This window comes from Staurois parvus, unplaced genomic scaffold (genome assembly GCF_062004578.1).
Source record: "Staurois parvus isolate SC_StPar_1 unplaced genomic scaffold, SC_StPar_1.0 ptg000097l, whole genome shotgun sequence".
In the NCBI taxonomy this organism is placed as follows: Eukaryota; Metazoa; Chordata; class Amphibia; order Anura; family Ranidae; genus Staurois; species Staurois parvus.
In genome coordinates this window covers 8,201,330-8,223,651 of record NW_028317893.1, presented here as the reverse complement: position 1 = coordinate 8,223,651, position 22,322 = coordinate 8,201,330, and positions in this window count along the sequence as shown.

The following is a 22,322-nucleotide window of genomic DNA, read 5'->3' as shown; positions in this document are numbered from 1 at the left end:
GGTTTGACTCCTGTGTTATAGGGAGTTCTGTATGCAAACATCATATATGATCAACTAGACTGTTATTCACTTCTTTGTTTCCCTCATGGTCTTCCTCATGCACTCCTTGAAATCCACATACAAAACAATTTTTTTTACTTGTTTTGGAGTAGTGTCAAACATTTCCCCACTGTCTTTGTTCTAATATAGTATATCTCTCTTCACATCCTTTTTTGTCAGATACCTGTCTCCTGAACATGACTTGTTGAGGGTCCTTAGTGTGGTTGGTCACTTCAAAAGTGTAATGACTGTGAAGGTAATTGTAGCAAGTAAATAAATAAACCTCCCTCTAATGCAATTACTAGGCTGCAGCTAGAGGGAGCTCTAATGATTTGTAGTGTGCCTTCAGGAGACTATACCAACAACATCACATAAAACATGGAATGCAAGTGAGCAAAATGTGTTTTCTGCTCCTCTTTAAATACAGGTTAGTCACACTTTGTTTATACTATCTGTGTGCAGTTTTGTCTTTGTTCTGACACTCATTTTGCCTGTTTAGTATCCTATACAGTATGTTAGTAATGGTAATTCTCTAATACAAATCGATGCGCTTTTCCATGTGGCATATGCTGGCATATGCTCCCCCTATAAAGAAAGTAATTATCTGTATAATGGGCTCATTTTCTGTTTAACACATTAAACAGAATGCAAGTGAGCAACATGTGTTTTCTTCTCCAGTTTAGATACAGAGATCATCAATAAGCCTGTAACATTTGGGGGCTCATACGGGATTTGTGCAAATACAATGCCACAGGAAAATGACTATTACAGTAAAGAGACAGACTTCAGGGAGGCTGCACAGAATACAAAATGGCCAAAATATCATTAATAAAGAAGTTGCAGTGGCACAATCAGAAGCTATTGCATCCATTGTCTGAGAGTCGCACTCACCGGCTATCTTGAAGCAGGAAAAAGAAGGTAAAGCACTATAGGTTCAAGTGAGATCTGTGTGCACATCATTGAACACCTGCAAGGAGAAGAATTATGCAATGCAGAGGACAGAGATATGGCATACCTTCTCTAGGTGAAAAAACAGGTTTTGTCTTTGATACAGTAAGTGAAAGCAGCTATGAAAATTGTAATATGAGCCAGGCGAGAGATTGAGGACCATCTCTCAGAGAAGACAGACCATTGCAACTGACAGAAGGTGGGCTCACATTAAGGGACATAGCAGCATACCTTTCCAAAAAGGTGTTTACAATTTATGGTGAGCAGATATCATACTTGGACTCTGAAATTACCTAGAACAATATCTGTAAACAGATAGATAAAGGTGTGAAGGAAAAATACTCAAGAGTTACAAATCATCAGAACTGTGCTCAAAATCATAAAACATGGAACCTTTAAAGAGCGGCTAATTAATAAGGAGAAATTTCTGTAATGGAGCTTAAAAGGCTTTTACGCTTACACCTTCAGGATAGAAGCAGCACAGATCTGTTTCAGGAACCGATGAATACAAAGCAACAGGATAAATAAACTCCACAGCATTTTATTTACAGGATCATGGGACTCAAGCAAAAATTAATATGGTCATCTCAACAAGTGGGTGCTGCTATTGTTTATAAGAATCTGATACAAAAAGTATTTTGTATCAAATTATACCAGGGGTTAAGTGAAACATACAGGTATAGTCAAAGGGTTATCAAACCATACATTTCAGACTTACTGTATCAGTAACTGATGTTCCTGTTCTATAGAAAGTTACCAAAGCAGCTCGAGTAGAAGCAGAGAGGCAAGTCAGACTGAGTGGCACTGTTATGTCCAAATTAGTCATGACACATGTCACACAGGCACAGGAAACAGAAGAGGTCATAGACTATGGCAATACCACTCATGTGTCACTTGTAGAACTAACTGTGCAAGCAAACTGTTAGGAAAAGACAGCAAGCTAACTATCAAAGCAGCAAATGGTTCTGTTGTTCTTTTTGTTCAGTGGGTGTAATTGGAGCTAAAGATTGAAAATCGAAGCAGATAGGGTAACAATCCTTGTCCCAATGCTAGTTAGCCAGACATGCGCTGCCACTCCAATTCTAGGGTTCAATGCAATTGAAGAATTAATATAAGAGCATTCTGACAGGTCAAACCCTATTAAAAATGACTTGATAGTGCAATTGAGTGAAACAATGTGTTTAAAAAATGTAAAGCAAATGCATTAGTAGGCTTAGTAGGCAAAGACTCCCAAGTCACACAAGGCCAAAAGTGTAATCCACCAGTGGATTTACAGCATCTTACAGAAGAACAACAGATGCTTACTAGGACAATGCTATATGAGGAATCAGAAAATTTTGCAAAAGAGGAGAGGGAAATTGGATGTTTTCTTAATTTCAATCTTCAGATAAACTTGATGAATAAAACACCAGTGCAAAAGTCTAATTACTCAATACCAAAACCCCTTTATCATGACGTAAAGGCTTACATACAGAAGCTGTTGGAAAGGGGGTGGATATTAAAGTCTAAATATTCTTACTCCTCTCCTGTAGTTTGTGTAAGAAAAAAAGATGGGAGCTTGAGACTATGTGTAGACTTCAGAGAGTTAAATAAGAAGACTATGCCTGATGGACACTCCTTGCCACGAGTTCAAAACCTGCTAGACAATCTTAGTGGCTACTCATGGTTCTCCATTTTAAACCAGAGAAGTGCTTACCACTAGTGATGGGCCGAACACCCCACTCTTTGGTTCCCGGTCGAACATTTGAACCTACCGAAAGTTCATGAGCGAAATTAGAACAGGGAATATTCACTAAGCGGTATATTTCCACATCTGAGTATGCGGTAAGATACAGCACAGCTATGAGTTATCTTATTAAGGCATGCGGTATTTTGGTACTGAAGACATTCTTTAATGTTTCAGCTGTCAGCGGGATTCCTCACTGACAGCTGAATGTAAAAAAAATGCCGTCATTGCCAGCAATTAAAAAAAACACATTCCCCCATCGTCCATACCAAGCTTTTCAGGTCTGGCATGGATTTTAAGGTGAAGGCCTATGCCAGAATGTTTTTAAAAATGCAAGGAGGTCCTTGCAAAATCCATACCAGACCATTAACTGAGCATGCAGCCCAGCAGGGCAGGAAATGGGGGGACGATTGGATGCCCCCCTCCTGAACCATACCAGTCCACATGCCCTCAACATTAGGGAGTGCTTTGGGGCAGGGGGAGCTCCCCCCAAAGCACCTTGTCCCCATGTTGATGGGCCTCATCCCCATATCCGTGACTGGTGGTTTTAGGGGTCTGTGGGTGGGGGGGCTTATTGGAATCTAAAATCCCCTTTAATAAGGGGGCCCCCCAGATCTCACCCCCCATGTGAAAGAGTATGGGTTACATGGCACCGCTACCCATTAACAAAAAAAAGTGTAGTGTAAAAATGGCAAAAAAATGTCTTTGACAAGTCCTTTATTAAAAACACAAATAAAAAAAAATCCCCCAAAGTAGATCCAACGTCAATCACAATGCCCGCTGCCACCACTAACCCGAAAAAAGAAAAACAAAAATCTGCTCCACTCTCGACGCTGGTTCCTGCTGTTTGACAACTGCATCAGGATGAAAGTTCTTAAATAGTGTGGTGATGTCACAAGAGGGTGGGGTCACATCATCATGCACTGTGATTGGGCAAAGCATTGCACCCTTATCATTCTTGTGTTTGCCGAACACACAAACGGCTCATGTTCTAGTCGAACTTATGTTCCCTATTTACTATCAAGGATTTATTTCAAAAGAACCAAGGCATATGACAGTATTTAGTACACCCTGTGGCCTATATGAATGGGTAAGGATACCTTTTGGCTTGATGAATGCCCCAGCAGCATTTTAAAGGTGTATGGAAGAGACATTATAGAACTAAAAGATGAATGTTGTTCATGTTATCTTGATGCTGTCCTAGACCTTTTCAGAACACCTTGAAGTACTGAAAAAGGTTTATATTTAAGCTGCGTGCACATGGGATCAAGCTGAGAGCAAACAAGTAAGAATTATTGGTAGATATGTTTCAGGCAATGGTATTTAAATGGATCCAAAGGATACAGAAGCAGTGGATGCACTTAGATCAAGAAAATCAAAGATAGTGGGTGAAGCAAAAAAATTACCGTATTTTCCGGCGTATAAGACGACTGGGCGTATAAGACGACCCCCCTACTTTTCCTGTTAAAATATAGGGTTTGGGCTATACTCGCCGTATAAGACTACCCCTCTTCCAACGCACACCAAATAAAAATGAAAAAACATCACGGCAAGCGATGTACGGTATTTTCTGTGCACACTGTGCACACTGCATACAAAGCCTGCTTGGATTGGGTGGGTCAGCTCTCCCTGCCTGCCCAGCCCTGCCTGTCTCCAAGATACCATAAATTGCACAGAACTGCCACAGACATTATAATATTAATAATTAATTACCGTATCTCATAGAAGTTAAGGGGACAAGGTCGGATGCAGCAGTACCATACCGGTACTTCCGAGCTGACACTTCTGCACATGTCTAGGGCAGCAGTAGACGATCACTGATCACCATTCCTCGCAGAACTGCATGAGACGTCGGATGCAGCCGTTCAGTGCTCGATTGATCGTGACTGAAACTGTGACATGCGCAGAAGCGTCTTCTTGCCGCTACCCGATGTGTATCCCTTCTCTGCATATCACAGTTTCAGTCAAGCTCAATCGAGCACTGCTGCATCCGACGTCTCATGCAGTTCTGCGAGCTTTGGTGATCAGTGATCGTCTACTGCTGCCGAAGACATGCGCAGTAGCGTCAGCTCGGAAGTACGGTAAGGTTTCAGCACAGCACCCGGCGTATAAGACGACCCCCGACTTTGTAGAAGATTTCCAGGGGTTAAAATGTCGTCTTATACGCCGGAAAATACGGTACTTGGATTTCTAAGCTATTACTGTTATTTCATGCAAAACCCTTTTATGACTTACTACAAATCAAAAGAGGATATGAGGAGGCATGAAAGTGAGCTACAGTAAATGGGAAGACACCTGTAAAAAAGGGAACAATTCAACAGCTGCCCTCTGGGACACCAATTCAGTGGATGCCAGAACACCAGAAGATTGTTGACAAGCTAATACTGATGTTAATCAAACCCCCAATTGTGACAATCCCAGGATCGCTGCCACCAATATGTGACGAACGTGGCGTCAGACCCCTGAACTTCTCACCAAACTCGTGACTGAAGGACTAGCCAATCTAAAACCGTGATGTCACGTGCGTAACAATGCCACGCCCAGCTGCACCCTGCACAACGATTCTCCAGCTAATTGGACCACAATCTATGTACCGGCAGCCTGGGAGCGATTGTTACTGGGTCAGGTGAATTACGCAATTAACCCTTCACACTGCCACCACCTCCTTTTTGTACAGAGAAAGAGGAAACTCGGCGATATCAGCTATAACACCATAATGGTTAAGATAATCGTCTGTATAACACGGTCACCACAGGCCAGTTATACAGAGGGTTAAACAAACACAGTAGCGCTCTTTTAGAGGCAGGAATTCGTAATTGCAATAAAGAGCTATAGAAACAGTTCAACACTTTCAGAAGGAAAGATTTATTACTAAAAGATCAATTGGGTGCGATAAAAATATTTACAGAAAAAAGATGTAACCAATATATATATAATAGTATCTGAACATAAATAATCATAAATTCATATATAGAATAATAACTTATAAAAGAGTATAATGTTAATCCATATTCGTGATAAAATAAATAATTATTAATTGTGAATCATAATTTAGTGAAAAAATATAAAAATTATCGTGAATAAATACTCATAAAATAAATAAATTAATTTTTAGTGCAAAAGCATAGTCCCATTAATCATAAAAATATATATAAAGTGACTCTGTGTCCTAAAAATCTTGAATCCGTGACTGATTGTGAATCCGTGACAAAAATATTTGTGAATCCTCCAATTAGTGCAGATGTAAGCTCACCTCCTGATATGCCTGCAATTAGGCTATATACACTTTTGGTCCACCTCCTTTGGGACCTGCTTGTAAGAATTTTCTCCTCTTTAGATTACGGAGCAGGAATATCCTTTAGAGCTGATTATCCTCTCTGGGGTTAATCACTCCTCACAGTGATACAGTCCCCTATACTCTCCTCTCCATGCGTTTCTCCACATGCAGAAAACAAATGCCAGACATAGTGTTTTATCTTTTTAAAACACTGCTTTATTCCTTCCAAGTAGTACACTCACATATAGTGAAGACGGTATGCAGCAATCCAAAAATGTAGCGTGTCCTCCGCCGACCATTGAGTCATGCACCTGCCGTCCGTGTAGTATTCCGGCTCTCTCCGAGTGACGTTGCAGCCCCACCCCTACGCGTTACGCCACTGGTCACGTGGCTTCATCAGGGGGTATTGATCAATACCCCCTGATGAAGCCACGTGACCAGTGGCGTAACGCGTAGGGGTGGGGCTGCAACGTCACTCGGAGAGAGCCGGAATACTACACGGACGGCAGGTGCATGACTCAATGGTCGGCGGAGGACACGCTACATTTTTGGATTGCCGCATACCGTCTTCACTATATGTGAGTGTACTACTTGGAAGGAATAAAGCAGTGTTTTAAAAAGATAAAACACTATGTCTGGCATTTGTTTTCTGCATGTGGAGAAACGCATGGAGAGGAGAGTATAGGGGACTGTATCACTGTGAGGAGTGATTAACCCCAGAGAGGATAATCAGCTCTAAAGGATATTCCTGCTCCGTAATCTAAAGAGGAGAAAATTCTTACAAGCAGGTCCCAAAGGAGGTGGACCAAAAGTGTATATAGCCTAATTGCAGGCATATCAGGAGGTGAGCTTACATCTGCACTAATTGGAGGATTCACAAATATTTTTGTCACGGATTCACAATCAGTCACGGATTCAAGATTTTTAGGACACAGAGTCACTTTATATATATTTTTATGATTAATGGGACTATGCTTTTGCACTAAAAATTTATTTATTTATTTTATGAGTATTTATTCACGATAATTTTTATATTTTTTCACTAAATTATGATTCACAATTAATCATTATTTATTTTATCACAAATATGGATTAACATTATACTCTTTTATAAGTTATTATTCTATATATGAATTTATGATTATTTATGTTCAGATACTATTATGAAATATAATATTCACTTTGTCACTATAATTTAATAAGGAGCGCAACACAAGATGATGAAATAATTTGTGTACACAGTGGTAGTTATGTGTTGGGTGTTTGCGATCCAGTAATATCAAGGACATATTTTTTGTCCTGAGTTGTGCCACAAGGTGGCTATTTGCCACATACTATTTGGCTCGCAAGATATATACAGATTTGCTTGCAATATATATATAAATATACAGAGAGCAACAGCACAGCAAACAGATAACAGAGAGAAGTTAGAGGGTTAAAGTACTTGCCAAAGCCCTGGGTTCGCAGATCAAGTTTCAGAGCGAAAGGGTGGTCTCCCAAGTTGGTTCTGATGTTAAATGGGAGAATTCTTCAACTTCCCTCTCTTAGGCCTTACAACCCATTTTGTAGTTCCCCAGCAGGGGGTATCTCTGAAGTCAAGGACCAATTCCCCATTTAGGGCGGTATCGTCTGGGCGTAGGCCTAAACTAGAGCCAAAATATCTTATAGTTCATATTTTGGCTCATAACTTTCCATGTGCACAAGTGACATTCCACCCGTGGGTAGATTATTATGCAGACACATCTGAGGACTGATTAGATATGAAATGATACACTGAACGGTTCACGAGATCTACTTTTCTGATTTCCTATGTGTTCCAGCCAAAGAGAGTGACCTATCAAACTGTTTGTCTCCTCGTGGCCAATTTGAAGACATGCCTGGTTTTTATGTAAGTCTCTCATATTCCAAGATATGAGACATAGGGGAAAAATGGATTTTAAAAGTGTTATCTGGGTTGTGTTTCCTTGGAATGTCTTTGAACTCCTGGGAAGGCTTGCATTAGCTTTTATGAGGTGCTATATTGCATAGCTCTCTTAGACAACCAGGCACCTCAGGCTCCCTGCTGTGCTCTGGCTTGCCTGCGACACTTCCAACACCCACACCAACCATACAGTTGCAATAAAAAGTATGTGAACCCCTTGGGATTACGTGAAGTTTTGCATGAATTGTGCATAAAATGTGCTCTGAACGTCATCTAAGTCACAACTATAGAAGAACACAGTCTGCTGAACGTAATACTACACAAACATTAGATGATGCCATGGTTTAATTGCACATAACTTGTAAACATTCACAGTGCAGGGAGGAAAAAGTATGTGAGGCCCTAGCTTAATGACTTCTCCCAGAGCTAATTGGAGCCAGGAGTGAGCCAACCTTGACTCCAATCAGTGTGATGATATTGGATGTGTTGCTGACAGCTGTCCTGTCCTTAAAAAACACACACCTGTTTTGGGTTTACTGGTTTCAAGAAGCACTGTCTGATGTGAACCATGCCTCGCAGAAAAGAGCTCTCAGAAGACCTACGATTAAGAATTGTTGACTTGCATGAAGCTGGAAAGGGTTACAAAAGTATCTCCAAAAGCCTTGATGTTCATGTGTCCACGGTAAGACAGACTGTCTACAAATGGAGAAAGTTTAGCACTGTTGCTACTCTCCCTAGGCGTGGTCGTCCTGTAAGAATGACTGCAAGAGCACAGCGCACAATGCTGCATGAGGTAAAGAAGAATCCCAGAGTGTCAGCTAAAGACCTACAGAAATCTCTGGCACATGCTAACATTTTTGTTGACACATCTACAATAAGGAAAACATTAAACAAGAATGGAGTACATGGGAGGACACCACGGAGGAAGCCATTGCTGTCCAAAAAGAATATTGCAGCACGTTTGAAGTTTGCAAAAGAGCACCTGGATGTTCCACAGCACTACTGGCAAAATATACTGTGGACAGATGAAACCAAAATTGAGTTGTTTGGGAAGAACACACAACACTATGTGTGGAGAAAAAAAGGCACAGCACACCAACATCAAAACCTCATCCCCACTGTAAAACATGGCGGAGGGAGCATCATGCTTTGGGGCTGCTTTGCTGCCTCAGGGCCTGGACGGATTGTTGTCATTGATGGGAAAATTAATTCCAGAGTTTATCAAGACATTTTGCAGGAAAACGTACGACCATCTGTCCGCCAACTGAAGCTCCGCAGAGGATGGGTGATGCAACAGGACAATGACCCAAAGCATACAAGTAATTCAACAAAACAATGGCTGCAACAGCACAGAATATGCCTTCAGGAGTGGCCCAGTCACAGTCCTGACCTCAACCCGAATGAAATGCTGTGGCATGACCTTAAGAGAGCGATTCACACCAGACATCCCAAGAATATTGCTACACTGAAACAGTTTTGTGAAGAGGAGTGGTCCAAAATTACTCCAGATCGTTGTGCAGGTCTGATCTGCAACTACAGGAAACGTTTGGTTGAGGTTATTGCTGCCAAAGGAGGGTCAACCAGTTATTAAGTCCAAAGGTTCACATACTTTTTCCTCCCTGCACTGTGAATGTTTACATGTTATGTGCAATTAAACCATGGCAACGTCTAATGTTTGTGTAGTATTATGTTCAGCAGACTGTGTTCTTCTATTGTTGTGACTTAGATGACGTTCAGAGCACATTTTATGCCCAATTCATGCAAAACGCCACGTAATCCCAAGGGGTTCACATAATTTTTCTTGAAACTGTATAAGACCAGGATATACTAGGTCACTGGTGCTCGCCAGTTCACCAAAAGGTAGAGCAGCACTAGTAAAGGCACTCTGCTGGATATGAGATTTGTACCATCTTAGCAACCTGGGAACATGATCAGGTATGCCTAACCTTAGCAGGGACCTCTTCTCCATCATCTGAGCTATCTGTCAGGGTGTCCACAGGTTCGTATTCTGAGCCTGATTCTGTCTGGGAGGCTTCCCCTTTGCTCTCATCTGACATGCTCAGATTCATGTAGGCCTCTTCACTACAGTACCTTTCATTGGACATTTTGGCCGCTAAATTATAGGTACCTAGTGTGACTCATGGGAAAAAGTGCACCTGGCTGTCAGGGACAGCTTGAACCGCTACAAAACAAATTACTGGCAAGTGCTAACAGAGATCAGGCCTGGTTTTGCAAACACTGCGGTTTTGTGTGCAATGTATAAAGTGACAGTGATCTACTGACACTGCACTTGCTGGGGGAGAAGGGGGGTTAATTGTAGAGGCTAAATGCAGGTGCTGGTAGGTGCCAGGGCTGATCCCACTAACGCTGCATTTTTGGGGACACTATACTATTGAGAACACTGGTATAGTGCTGATCTGATCAATGATATTGATCCGTTCAGAAACTATACTAGCAATGGAGGTTTATTGTGTATGTGAGTGTGTTCCTGGCAATCAATGAGTTAAATGTGATGATTGATGTAGTGGTGGGCAATCTGACGCTATCTGGGAGGGACGCTAACTGGCGCTAACGCTATCTGAAGTCGCCGGTGACACTAGTACAGTGATCAGTAAAAAAATCTGTACACTGTACGAATGACACTGGTGACAGGGCAGTGAAGGGGTTAAGTGGGGGTGCTCAGGGGGTTGTAGTGTTTTTACGTGGATCTGCTTTCTTCTCTCTGGGATGGAATGTGTCCAGGGAGAGAAGATTGCGTAATTTCCTGTACCTGTGTAAATGTAAACACAGGTACAGGGTGATGTGTGATAGGGCAGGGATCAATCAGCAGATCCAGGCTGAACATCTCTGGCCTTGTCAGGAATGCTCTCAGCACTGGTGGTGGGACTCGCCTGCCGTGTGGGCTGCAGTACCAGAGCTGACCAGCGGGTGCTCTCAGCACTGGTGTTGGAACTCACCTGCCGTGTGGGCTGCAGTACCAGAGCTGACCAACGGGTGCTCTTAGCAGCCAGAAGCTCACAATCAGCCAAACCTGGGGCTGATTACAGAAAGGTGTATATAAGGCATGACCAGGCCTGTGCTCTGGGCCTTGGTGTAAGTTTTCCCATGAGCCTCTGTACCTGTATCCTGTGTTCCTGCTTCGTTGCTGACCCGGCTTGATCCTGATCTCTGTTGACCGTCTCCTGTTCTGACTACTGGCTCATCCCTGACTATTCTTCTGCCTACTCCTATGCTGTTTGACCTCCTGTTGCTGTACCTTGGCTTGTGACCCGTTTACTCTTTGCCTGCTGCTCTGTACGTATCTGCCTCCACCGTTACCGAACCGGCTTGTCTGACCACGCTAACTACTCTGCCATCCATCCATCCTGCACGGATCCAGCCGTACCTGCACATACCTCTGGCGGATCCCCCTACCACTAGCAGGTGTACTCAGGGGCCGCGACCTGGTCTCAGTCCTGCGCCAAGTCCATCCCCACCATCAGGGGCTCTGGTGAAAAGGCAGGCTGGGGCTTAGACTCCGCGCCCTGGGGAATCCTGCCCTGAGGACCGCTAGAGGTACCACCAAACGGTCATTACAGAACCCTACGGCCGGCCTGACCGTTCCACCTCTCCGGCCCTGACTGCGCCTGTGTTCCTGCACCTCCTAAAGATTAGTGGAAGGTTGGTTTGTTCACTGTGCGTTTATATAGTTATATATCTGGGTGGCTAATAATGAACTGTATTATATTGTACCTGAGACCTGCGTTTCCCTGTGTCAGTCCACACCTTTCTGGTCACTCCTTGATTCCTGACAGGCCTGAATCTGTTGATTGATCTCTTGGGCACTGAATCACGGCACCTTCGGGTCGGCGTGAGTGCGAATCCTGTATATATGATTTTGCTCAGAGAGTCCACCCTGTGGCAGTATTACTGCTATAGGGCGGGCCTTAAGTGGTTAATGTCCAAACACACTGTAATATATAAAAGTTAAAAAGCTTATAATATAATAGAATACAAAATAAAAATAGAAAAAACCCCACGCTATTAGTATTCACAACTAAAAATAAATAAAAAATAAGTCATATTAAGTCAAACTGAATCAGGAAAGCAGCTACCACCCAACTATGCAATCACTCCACTGTGTTAATGAATCAAAATCAAATGCTGGTGAAGCGCTTCCAAATGACATAACAAATCAAATATCATATAACCTCATACCATAACCCTTTATCATAAACTATACACCGTATAGCTCTTAAAGAATAAAAAAAACAAAAGAAAAATGTAGTCCAATGTGGTATGAGTTTATATGATATTTGATTTGTTACATCATATTGGAAGCACTTCACCAGTATTTGATTTTTATTCTTTTATACAGTGGAGTGATTGCACAGCTGGGTGGTAGCTGCTTTCCTGATTCAATTTGACTTAATTGACTTATTTTTTATTTATTTATTTATTTTTAGTTGTGAGTACTAATAGCGCGGGGGGGGGGGGGTTCTTTTTTTTATTTTGCATCTACACTATCACTTTCTCCCTTTTTCGCTGCTATCATGGATATCTTTGATTATATGCAGACTAGATCTGTTAAAATAGAAGAGGTATTTGCACCAAAAAAATCAAACCAAACGGGGCACTCACAGTCTTTTAAAAAACAAAAAAATTGTATGACCAAACAGGTTCACATTTGGTGGGATATGTTGACATGTGAGAAGTGTATTGTGGAGTCAATAGTCCCCAGACATATGAGATGGGATATTCCCCCATGTGATGGTCTGAAGGATAAAGACAATGAATGGTTTTCCTTTTTTAATGGGAAAGGAATAGAGATGCTTCAGTTTCTGATTAAACGGAAGCAAAGGAAGCTAAGATTAATTGAATCACAAATTAAGGAGCTTAAGGATCTGCTAGAACCAATGGAAGAAACACAAGATTTTTTAACACTATCTAAAGATCTTAAATGTTTTATTGAGAAAGAGGATAATGAGATGAAAAATAAGAAAGGAAATATTTGAGAGATCCTGGGGACTACCAGTCTAACCAGGTTTTCAAATGGTAAAGTGAAGTGGGGGAAGAAGGACTTAATTCCTGTAATACCAGTCCAGAGAGGAATCCTAAGAATATGGGACAAAGCAATGGGGGCCATCAGAATGTTATGAAAACTAATACTAAGCCAGAGGAAGCAAATACTTCTTCAACAAGAAATGGGAAAAAAAATGGCAAGAACACACAGCCACATCCAAGAGGAAGGGCTCCCTATCCAACGGTAGGGCCCCCTATGGACATTCAGACTATCAATATAAGTCAAGAACCCCAAAAAGAAGAAATGGACCAAGGAGAGGGAATGTAGGATAAATTCTAGATTTGAAAGAGGAGGCTGACCTAATTTTTACAATAGAGGACAGGATAGATCGTATAATGACTGGAAACTATCAGTCTGTAATAGATTTTCCCCTCTGAGAGACAAAGAGGAATAATATGACCAAGAATTCTATCGCCCCTGAATCTCCCAATTTTTTTAAGTGGAACACACCAAGAACACAGGACAGAGGAACAAGGAGGTTGGCAAGAAAACTGCGAGAAAAAGAAGAGAAGAAGGGGTAAATGAAGTGGAAGAAAATTCCAAAAGAAGAAGATTCCAATAGGAGAAGACAATTACAATCTGAGTGGCCTTCCCCTTAATAATGATGAGATCAACATTTTGGAAGCTTAAATTTTCCCCAAAAAAGAATTTAAAGAAGTTAATTTAAGTAGTAAAGTACATTTGATCTTTGAATGTTAAAAAGTACTTTATCACTAATTCTAGGGCTGTAAATGCAAGTGAAGAAATATACCACCATACTACATTAAAGAATAACTCAGTCTTTAACCCCCTCAGGAATAGATAATGAATTTGTGGAAGTTTTCAAAGATTTCGTTTTGGAGGATATAGAAAAACTGAAGTATAAAAAATGCATGGACCCAGGATATATTCTAAGAGGGATCAAGGGCTTGAAAAAAAGGAAAGATATAATTATCCGCCCAGTGAATAAAGGATGTGGAATTGTGGTCTTAAAAAGGGAGACTATGAAAACGAAATGGAAAGGAATTTGACAGATGAAAGAACGTATATGGTATTAAGAAAGTTACCTGTTAAAGTTTTGAATAAGACGGAGGCTGAATATTTGATACCCTCCACATCTCGGACACCTGTGGTATATTACCTCCCAAAGATACACAAGAATAAGGATCATCCTCCTGGGAGGCCCATTGTAAATGGGATTGATGGTCTGTGTGCACGTTTGGGGGAATATGTAGACTGTCATATCCAGCTGTTAGTTGAAAAAACTGAAGCATTTCTAAAAGATTGGAAGCATTTGATCCAAATTTTTGAAGATTTAAATTTGCTTTATACTATCATCAGCCACAAACAAGCAGTTGAAACAGTAAGATGAGCCTTAAATCATTTTTCAGATCCTAAAAGGAAACCGAAGAAGTTTATTATTGAATGCCTTAAGTTTGGTCTAACTCACAATTACTTCTGGTATGGATCGAAGTATTATCAGCAAATGGTAGGAATTGCAATGGGAGCTAAATTCGCTCCAAGTGTCGCCAATATTTTTATCTAAATGAGAATTTGAAGACATTTTTGTTGGTTGACCCTAGTAAATTGAAGGGTTATAGGCGCTTCATAGATGATATTATGCTAATATGGGAGGGGGAGTTAGCTCATCTGGATGTATTTAAGCACCGCTTGAATATGAACAATAAAAATATAATTCTAAATTGGAAGATATAAAATAGGCAGACTGATTTTCTGGATCTTTTGATTGAGAAATATAATGACCAATATTACAAGAACTTTCTTTAAAACATGTGATAGAAATGGCTATATACCTAAAGAAAGTTGTCACCATCAGTCATGGCTGTTTAATATACCAAGAGGGAAATTAATATGCATAAAGAAGAATTATATGGATGATGCTGTATTCGAACAACAAGAGCAAATGGTTGCAAAGAGGTTTACTGATAAAGGGTATGACAGGACATTTATTAAGAAGCAAGTAGCAAAGGTGAGAAATATGAAGAGAGAAGACCTCATTAAGGATAAAGATAAATATGAATATGGATATGAACACAACTATTATTCTTGAATACAATGTCCAACATAAGAAAATATAATTTTTTTTTTAAAAATGCTATATTTTGAAGAAAGATCAGTTATTAACATCTATATATAGTCCATGAGAATCTAAAATTTATACTGTATATAGAAAAGCTCCCTCTTTAAGAAACAAAGTGGTGAAATCAGTCTTAGATCCTTCTAAGCCTGTGACCTTTGATCTCTCTGGAATCGAAGGATTCACAACCTTTCAAAAATGTTATGCATGTAAGGCATCAAAGGTGAATCCAAGGAGAAGGAGGAGTTTCAAAGTGATGGCCACAAGTGTAGAAATTAAAATTAAAAATGATATATCCTGTGCTTCGGAAGGGGTAGTATATATAATCAAATGTAACTGTGGACTTCAATATGTAGGTCGAACATCAAGAAATCTTACTACAAGAATTCGGAAACATACAGAACATTAAAAAAGGTTATGAGAAACACAGTGTTTTAAAGCACTTTAAATTGATGCACGATTGCGTAGCCAAATGGCATTTTGTGCACTGGAGAAGGTGAATAGACACTGAAGGGGAGGCAATTTAATTGAAAATTGAGCAAAAGGGAATCCTGGCAGATTCATAAAACTAAACTTTTGTCTCCTAGAGGACCCAATATAGAGTTCTATTTGAATATTTTTATTAGTAATTCCTGATTTCTCTGGCATTTTTGCCTTTCTTTTTATTTGTTCAGCAGATTTTTATGTTTCCTCTTTCTACTATATACAGTATACATATTTATTCTTCTATTAAAATAATTTTAGGGATAATATATACATTTTTTTAATTTTTTTTGTTTATGTATGTATGTATTGTCATATATACAATACATTTCTAGGAATAGGATATTTAATAATTCCTATATATAGTATGTGTGCAAGGCCGCCAATAGGATGGTGCCCCTGGTCCTTCTGTAGGGGGTCTGGCACACAGGGTGGCCTGGGTAGGGAGGATTATTGGTGCAGTGGGGTTAATAGCAGAAAGAATGTCCTGTGTGGCCCTCTACAGAAGCTAAAAGTTGGGCACAGTTCTGTAATTAAATATCAGGGTCAGCATTTAAATGTAAATCACCTGCTATTTATATGTGGGTATTTGTATGTAAATTAGGTCGGCATTTTAACACCATATGGGATTTATGTGCAATTCATGCCCCTCCTCTGCATGCCACCCACATAGAGGATGTAAGTGGGTGGTTTCAGTCCTGTAGCAGAGGTGAGTAAAGTGAAGGGGTTATTGCCTGAGATGCAAAGGTGAACAGGTAGGTTTCAGAGGTATACAGTGAGGGGATAATAATTTAGCGTACAAAGGTAAGCAGAGACGAGGTTAGTATGCCAAGGTAAACATAGGAGGCATATAGAGGTGGGAATTGGGGTGCAGAGGTTAATAGAGGAGTGGATTGGGGACAGAGGTTATCAGAGGTGGGATTTGGGGTGCAGAGGTTAGTAGAGGAGTGGGTTGGAGACAGAGGTTAGCAGAGGTGCAGAGGTTGGTAGAGTAGTGGGTATGGGAGAGACGTTAGCAGCGGTGGGATTTGGGGTGCAGAGGTTAGTGGAGGAGGAGTTTGGATGGCAGAGGTGGGATTTGGTGGGCAGCGGTTAGTACAGCTGGGGTTTGGGGGGCATAGGTTAGTAGAGGAGTGGTTTGGGGGGCAGAGGTTAGTAGAGGAGGAGTTTGGGAGCAGAGTTGAACAGAAAGGGGTTTGGCGTGCAGAGGTTAATAGAGTGAAGGGCTGGGGTGCAGAGGGTAGCAAGGGGATTTGGAAAGCAAAGGTGTACTGAGAGGGAGATAAGAATGCAGAGATGAGCAGAGAGATGGGGGGAGGTCACTGTAAATACACGTTAGATTGCTGGTCTGTGTAAATACATTGGGGGTTGGTGTAAATACTTCTGTTGTGAGGTCAGTGTAAATGTCCCACTTACTTTGGGGGTCAGCGTAGGGTCCCCCCTTACCCACTAAACAGATGAGGGAATCTCCTCTGGTGGCTATTATATTTGGACAGTGGCAGTCGTGGCTGTCCTAATACCCTGACAGTGACTGCATCTGATTCTATGACACATCTGATTGGATGCAGTCACTGTTTGGCTGATAATTTTCCACCCAATTACTTCAATTTTTAAGTCAGATTTGTTGAGCTGTTCGACTGATGTGGCAGGAATTTTGTAAGTTATGTTATGTTTGTGCCCTCTAATAACAATTTTTTTAGTATCTATATAATTTTGATTTCTAACAGCAGACCTATGTATAAAGATGAAAAGTAGTGATAAGCAAATGTTGTTGGATTCAATTCATGGGCAATTCGTTGAACTTATTGCACATTCTGGAAATTGGAAACTTGAATATTGACCCCATTAAAGTCAATAGGGAAAGATATTTAAAATACATTTCGTTCAAGTATAATATGCAAGGGTTTGTCAAACAAAGTGTACGGGATGTTGGGTGCTGGGTCACATTTAAAAAACATCAATCCTTTCAATTATATACTTGAAAGATGTATTTAAAGCAGGTGTAAAGCCTGTTTTTTAAGGTTTTTATTTAGTTTGTGAGGAGCATGTTGTCTCCACAAAGATGGTGGCAGGAATGTGGTAAAAGGCTGCTATGTCAATCAGTATGGAGTAGATATATAAGAGCATGTCATTGTTGAATAGCCTGAGCCTTTAAGAAAGCCGACTGGGCTGCAACACTTCAGGCGGGCAGTGACTTCATTATGCTGGGCAAGGCTTAGATGCCATCTTGGAAAGTTGAATATGCTAATAGCCTGTGGCATGCCTCAATTAACTTTATAACTAGTAATGGGCTGAATTTTCAAGTCGAACATGGGTCATTTGTGTGTTCGTTGAACACATGAATGGGACAGGCATTTGGTGGGCTGTTTGCCCACAGCACCCCGCAATTCACTGCGCCCTGACAGTGCATTGTGAGTGGCCAAAGCATTGCACCTGTGCACAGGTTAGGTGAAATGCTTTAGCTAATCACAGCGTATGATGATGTCACGAAGGGGTGAGTGTGATCCCGCCCCCTTGTGATGTCATTACCCTATTTAACAACTGTTATTGTGGCACAGCTCTCAGCCCAGTGTCACAATTTGAAAGCAGTGAGGCCATGCGGGGCTCCACTCACATGGTCACCCCATTCATTCATTAGAGTTGTAGTTCTCAATGAACTACAAGGGAACTGGTGAGTGATCTCATAGTTCCTTGATCTTCCTGCTCTCAAGTAACTGCCTGTCCATACTAGAGTGTAATGCTCTGTAGACTCTTTGGAAAAAAATAATAAATAATAAGGTGCATTTATTATTTTTCAAGAGATGAACTTATCCTTTAAACAATAACTTGGAAACTGAGTTTACCTTCTTGGGAGTTCAGACAATTATTTCACATTAGATGTTTCCCCTTCACCTATGCGGACATGCTGCTGGATCCAGCTACCATCAGGAGACATGTCAAAAGGGGGCTTTGCTGCACTACCTCTCTATGGTGCTATTTGTTCACCTTCTTGGATGGTGGCAGAGTTCCCCACACCCCTTGGATCAGGGAGGAGTAAAAGATCCCCTTTGAAAATGCCCCAAATTTCCTACTCCTCACCTCTAGCACCACTAATCCTCCCCCTTCTCCACACCACAAGCACCACAACCCTACTCCTTCTCATCAATATTAACCCATCCTTCTTTTTATTATTCCTCCTAAACTTAGGTTGTTGAGCTTGTTCATGGCTCATGGAAGGGGGAGAGCTTTGGTCCTTTCACCTTTGGTGCTCAAGGACTTTGTCCCAACAATCAGTGCTGGCCTTTTCTTTTGACAATATATTAAACTTGAAATGTACTACTGTGATACAAAAAGCACAGCAACTATACTAGCAAGCTATTGCGTCTATGGCTAATTAATACAAAGTTGAGGGCTTACGTTTTATTTCCTTGAAGAGTAAAATTTTCTATGGCTTTTAGATCTATTTTGGTTGACTGCTAATCCCACCAGTCAAATGTTACCTAATACGGATCAATAAATAAATCAGGATTCACACACACAGCTACCTGAAATAGCTATTTTTTTCCTAGGTACACATTAAGAATATATGCAGTATATTTGATGTAGCACAATCTCAACCAAATATGTGTTACAAATAAAGATACAAATAAATCATATCATTGTGACATTTATAAACATCTGTAAATAAATGTCACAATGATATCATTACTTTGTATCTTTATTGGTATCACATTGTTATTTGGTTGAGTTTGCCCAATATCAAATATGCTGTGTATGTCATTTGAAGTGTAGTGGACAGGCACTTTTAGCTGCAATCAAGGTTGGTGATATACATATAAGGTATTTAAAACTGTGCTGATTATCATTACACAAATTTATGCTAAGAAATAATATTAAAGTTATAAAGTATTACACATCACTCTCTGTGAGAGACGTACTTTTCTGTAACACCACATACAAGTTAAAGTGGTTATAAAAGCAATAGGTTTTCTATCTTAATGCATTCTCTGCATTAAGGTAAAAAAAAAAAACCTTCCAATACCAGGGACATCCAGCCCCCTCCTAAACACTTACCTGAGTCCTGTATCAATCCAGCATTGTGCCCAGTCTCAGTTCTTCTCTCTCCCCCCCATGCTCTCACAAGAGTGATTGGCTCCTGCTGCTGTTAGTCAAATCATGTGAGGAGGGAGCGGAGGGTGGGGCTCATTGTGTGTGTCTATGAACGCACACAACCTGGCTTGAGAGCAAGCCCGCACGTGTGCCCTAATTACAAGCAGCTTGCTATGGGGGCACACGGAGAAGAGGAAGAGCCATGAGCCCAAGATCGCTAGCTTGGAACCCCAGAAGAGGTGATTAGGGGCTGCTCTGTGCAAAACCATTGCAGACAGCAGGTAAGTATACCATGCTTGCAATTTAAAATATAATATGCTTTACAACTGCTTTAAATACATCTTTCAAGTATGTAATTGAAAGGATTTATTTGTTTTTAAATGCGACCAAGCACCCAACACCCCATGCCCATTGTTCAACAATCCCTTGCCTATTATTCTTGAAAATGAATGGAATGTATTTTAAATATCTTTTCCGATCTACTTTAATGGGGTTTATATTCAAGTTTCCAATTTCCACAATTTGAAATAAGTTCAGCAAATTGCCCATGAAATGAATCCAATCACATTTTCTTATCACTACTTTCCATCTTTATACACTGCTCAAAAAAATGAACCACTTGCCCGCCTGAGGATTTACCCCCCCCCCCCCCTCCTGACCAGGCCTTTTTTAACTATTCGGTGCTGTGCTATTTCAACTGGTAATTGCATGGTCATGCAAAGCTGTACCCAAACAAAATGTATGTCCTTTTTTTCACACAAATAGAGATTTCTTTTGGTGGTATTTGGTCACCTGTGCGCTTTTTTATTTTTTGCACTATAAACAAAAAAAGACCGAAAATGTAGAAAAAAAACTATATTTTTTACTTTCGACTATAAATAATATATAGTAAACTCAAGATTAGTTATAAATTTAGGCCAAAATGTATTCTGCTACATGTTTGTGTTAAAAAATCCCAATAAGTGTATATTGATTGCTTTGTGTGAAGTTACAGCATCTACAAACTATGGTATAGATACTGCAATTTACGTCATTTTTTGCTATACAGAGCTGTGCTAGTTTAACTGACAATTGCGCGATCATGCAAGCTGTACCCAAACAAAATTTAGACAAAGTTGTCACTTAAATGATATATTGCTCACACAAGCCATGGGTATATGTGCAATTACACCCTAAAATACATTCTGCTACTTCTACCGAGTATGGGGATACCACATGTGTGAGACTTTTTGGAAGCCTAGCCACATACAGAAGCCTGAAATCCAATGACTACTTTAAAAGCCTGAAGGTGTGTAACTTCCTCATTTCACTTCTAGGATGCCAGGATAGCACCAACCCCCCCCCCCCCAAATGACCCCTTTTTGGAAAGTAGACTCCACACATGGAATTTAAAAAGAGACATGGTGAGTATTTTGCAGATCTCATGTTTTCTCACAAGGTTGTGAAATATAAAAAAAGAAAGGAGAAATAGGTTTTTGTTTTCTTTCTTCATTTTTTCTTAAAATTTGAGGCAACAAACAAGACCTGTAAAATACTCACCATGCTTCTTATCAAATTCCTTCGGTGTCTACCTTCCAAAAAAGGGGTCATTTGGGGGGGTTTTGTGCTATCCTGGCATTTCAGGACCTCCGAAACTGTGATAGGTAGTCAGGAAGTGTAATGAGGATATAAAGCCCTTTAAATCCTGAAGGTGCTTCTTGGATTTTGGGGCCCTGTACTTGGCTAGACTGCGTCTTTCACATGTGGTACCCCCATACTTAGGAGAAGTAGCAAAATGTATTTTGGGGAGTAATTCCACATATACCCATGGCATGTGTGAGCAATATATCATTTAAGTGACAATTTTGTGTTAAAAAAAATATTTCTTTTTTGTAATTTTCCAAAAACTTGTGGTAAAAAAATAAATTCTTCTATTGACTCAACATGCCTCTCATCAAATAGTTTGTGGTGTCTACTTTCCAAAAAGGGGTCATTTTGGGGGGTGGGGGCATTTTATGCCACATATCACTCTCTTCTAACCACCTGAAGACAAAGCCTTTTCTGACACTTTTGTTCACATGAAAGAAAATCAGTATTTTTTGCCAGGAAATTACTTTGAACCCCCAAATAATATATATTTTTTAAAGAGGACACCCTAGTGAATAAAATGGTAGGTGCTGCAATTTTTTATGTCACATACTACTCATGCAGCGATTTTTCAAACGCAAATTGAAAAAAATACACTTTTTTACTTTTATTGCACAAAAACACAATATATTGGCCAATGATTTGGTAAGATATAATAGATGATGGTATGCCGAGTAATAGATACAAACATGACATACTTTAAAACTGTGCATGCCCCGTGCAATGGTGACAAACTGCATACATTTTTAATATCTATAGGCAACACTTTAAAAGCATTTACAAGCTACCATTATAGATTTACAGAGGAGGTCTAGTGTTAGAATTACTGCCCTTGATCTGATGTTCATGGCAATACCTCACAAGCATAGTGCAACCACTGTTTACATACTGGCATGGGGTCAACGTTCGCTCATGCAGGGGAGGACTGAGGACTCATGGGGCCCCCAGGCAATAGGAAATCATGGGGCCCCTGAGCCCTTTCCCGCTCTAAAACCACACCCAAAAAGCTTATGAAAGGTACCAAGGGCATCTCATGGGGCCCCTTACTGACCCTGGGCCTCGGGCAGTGCCTGA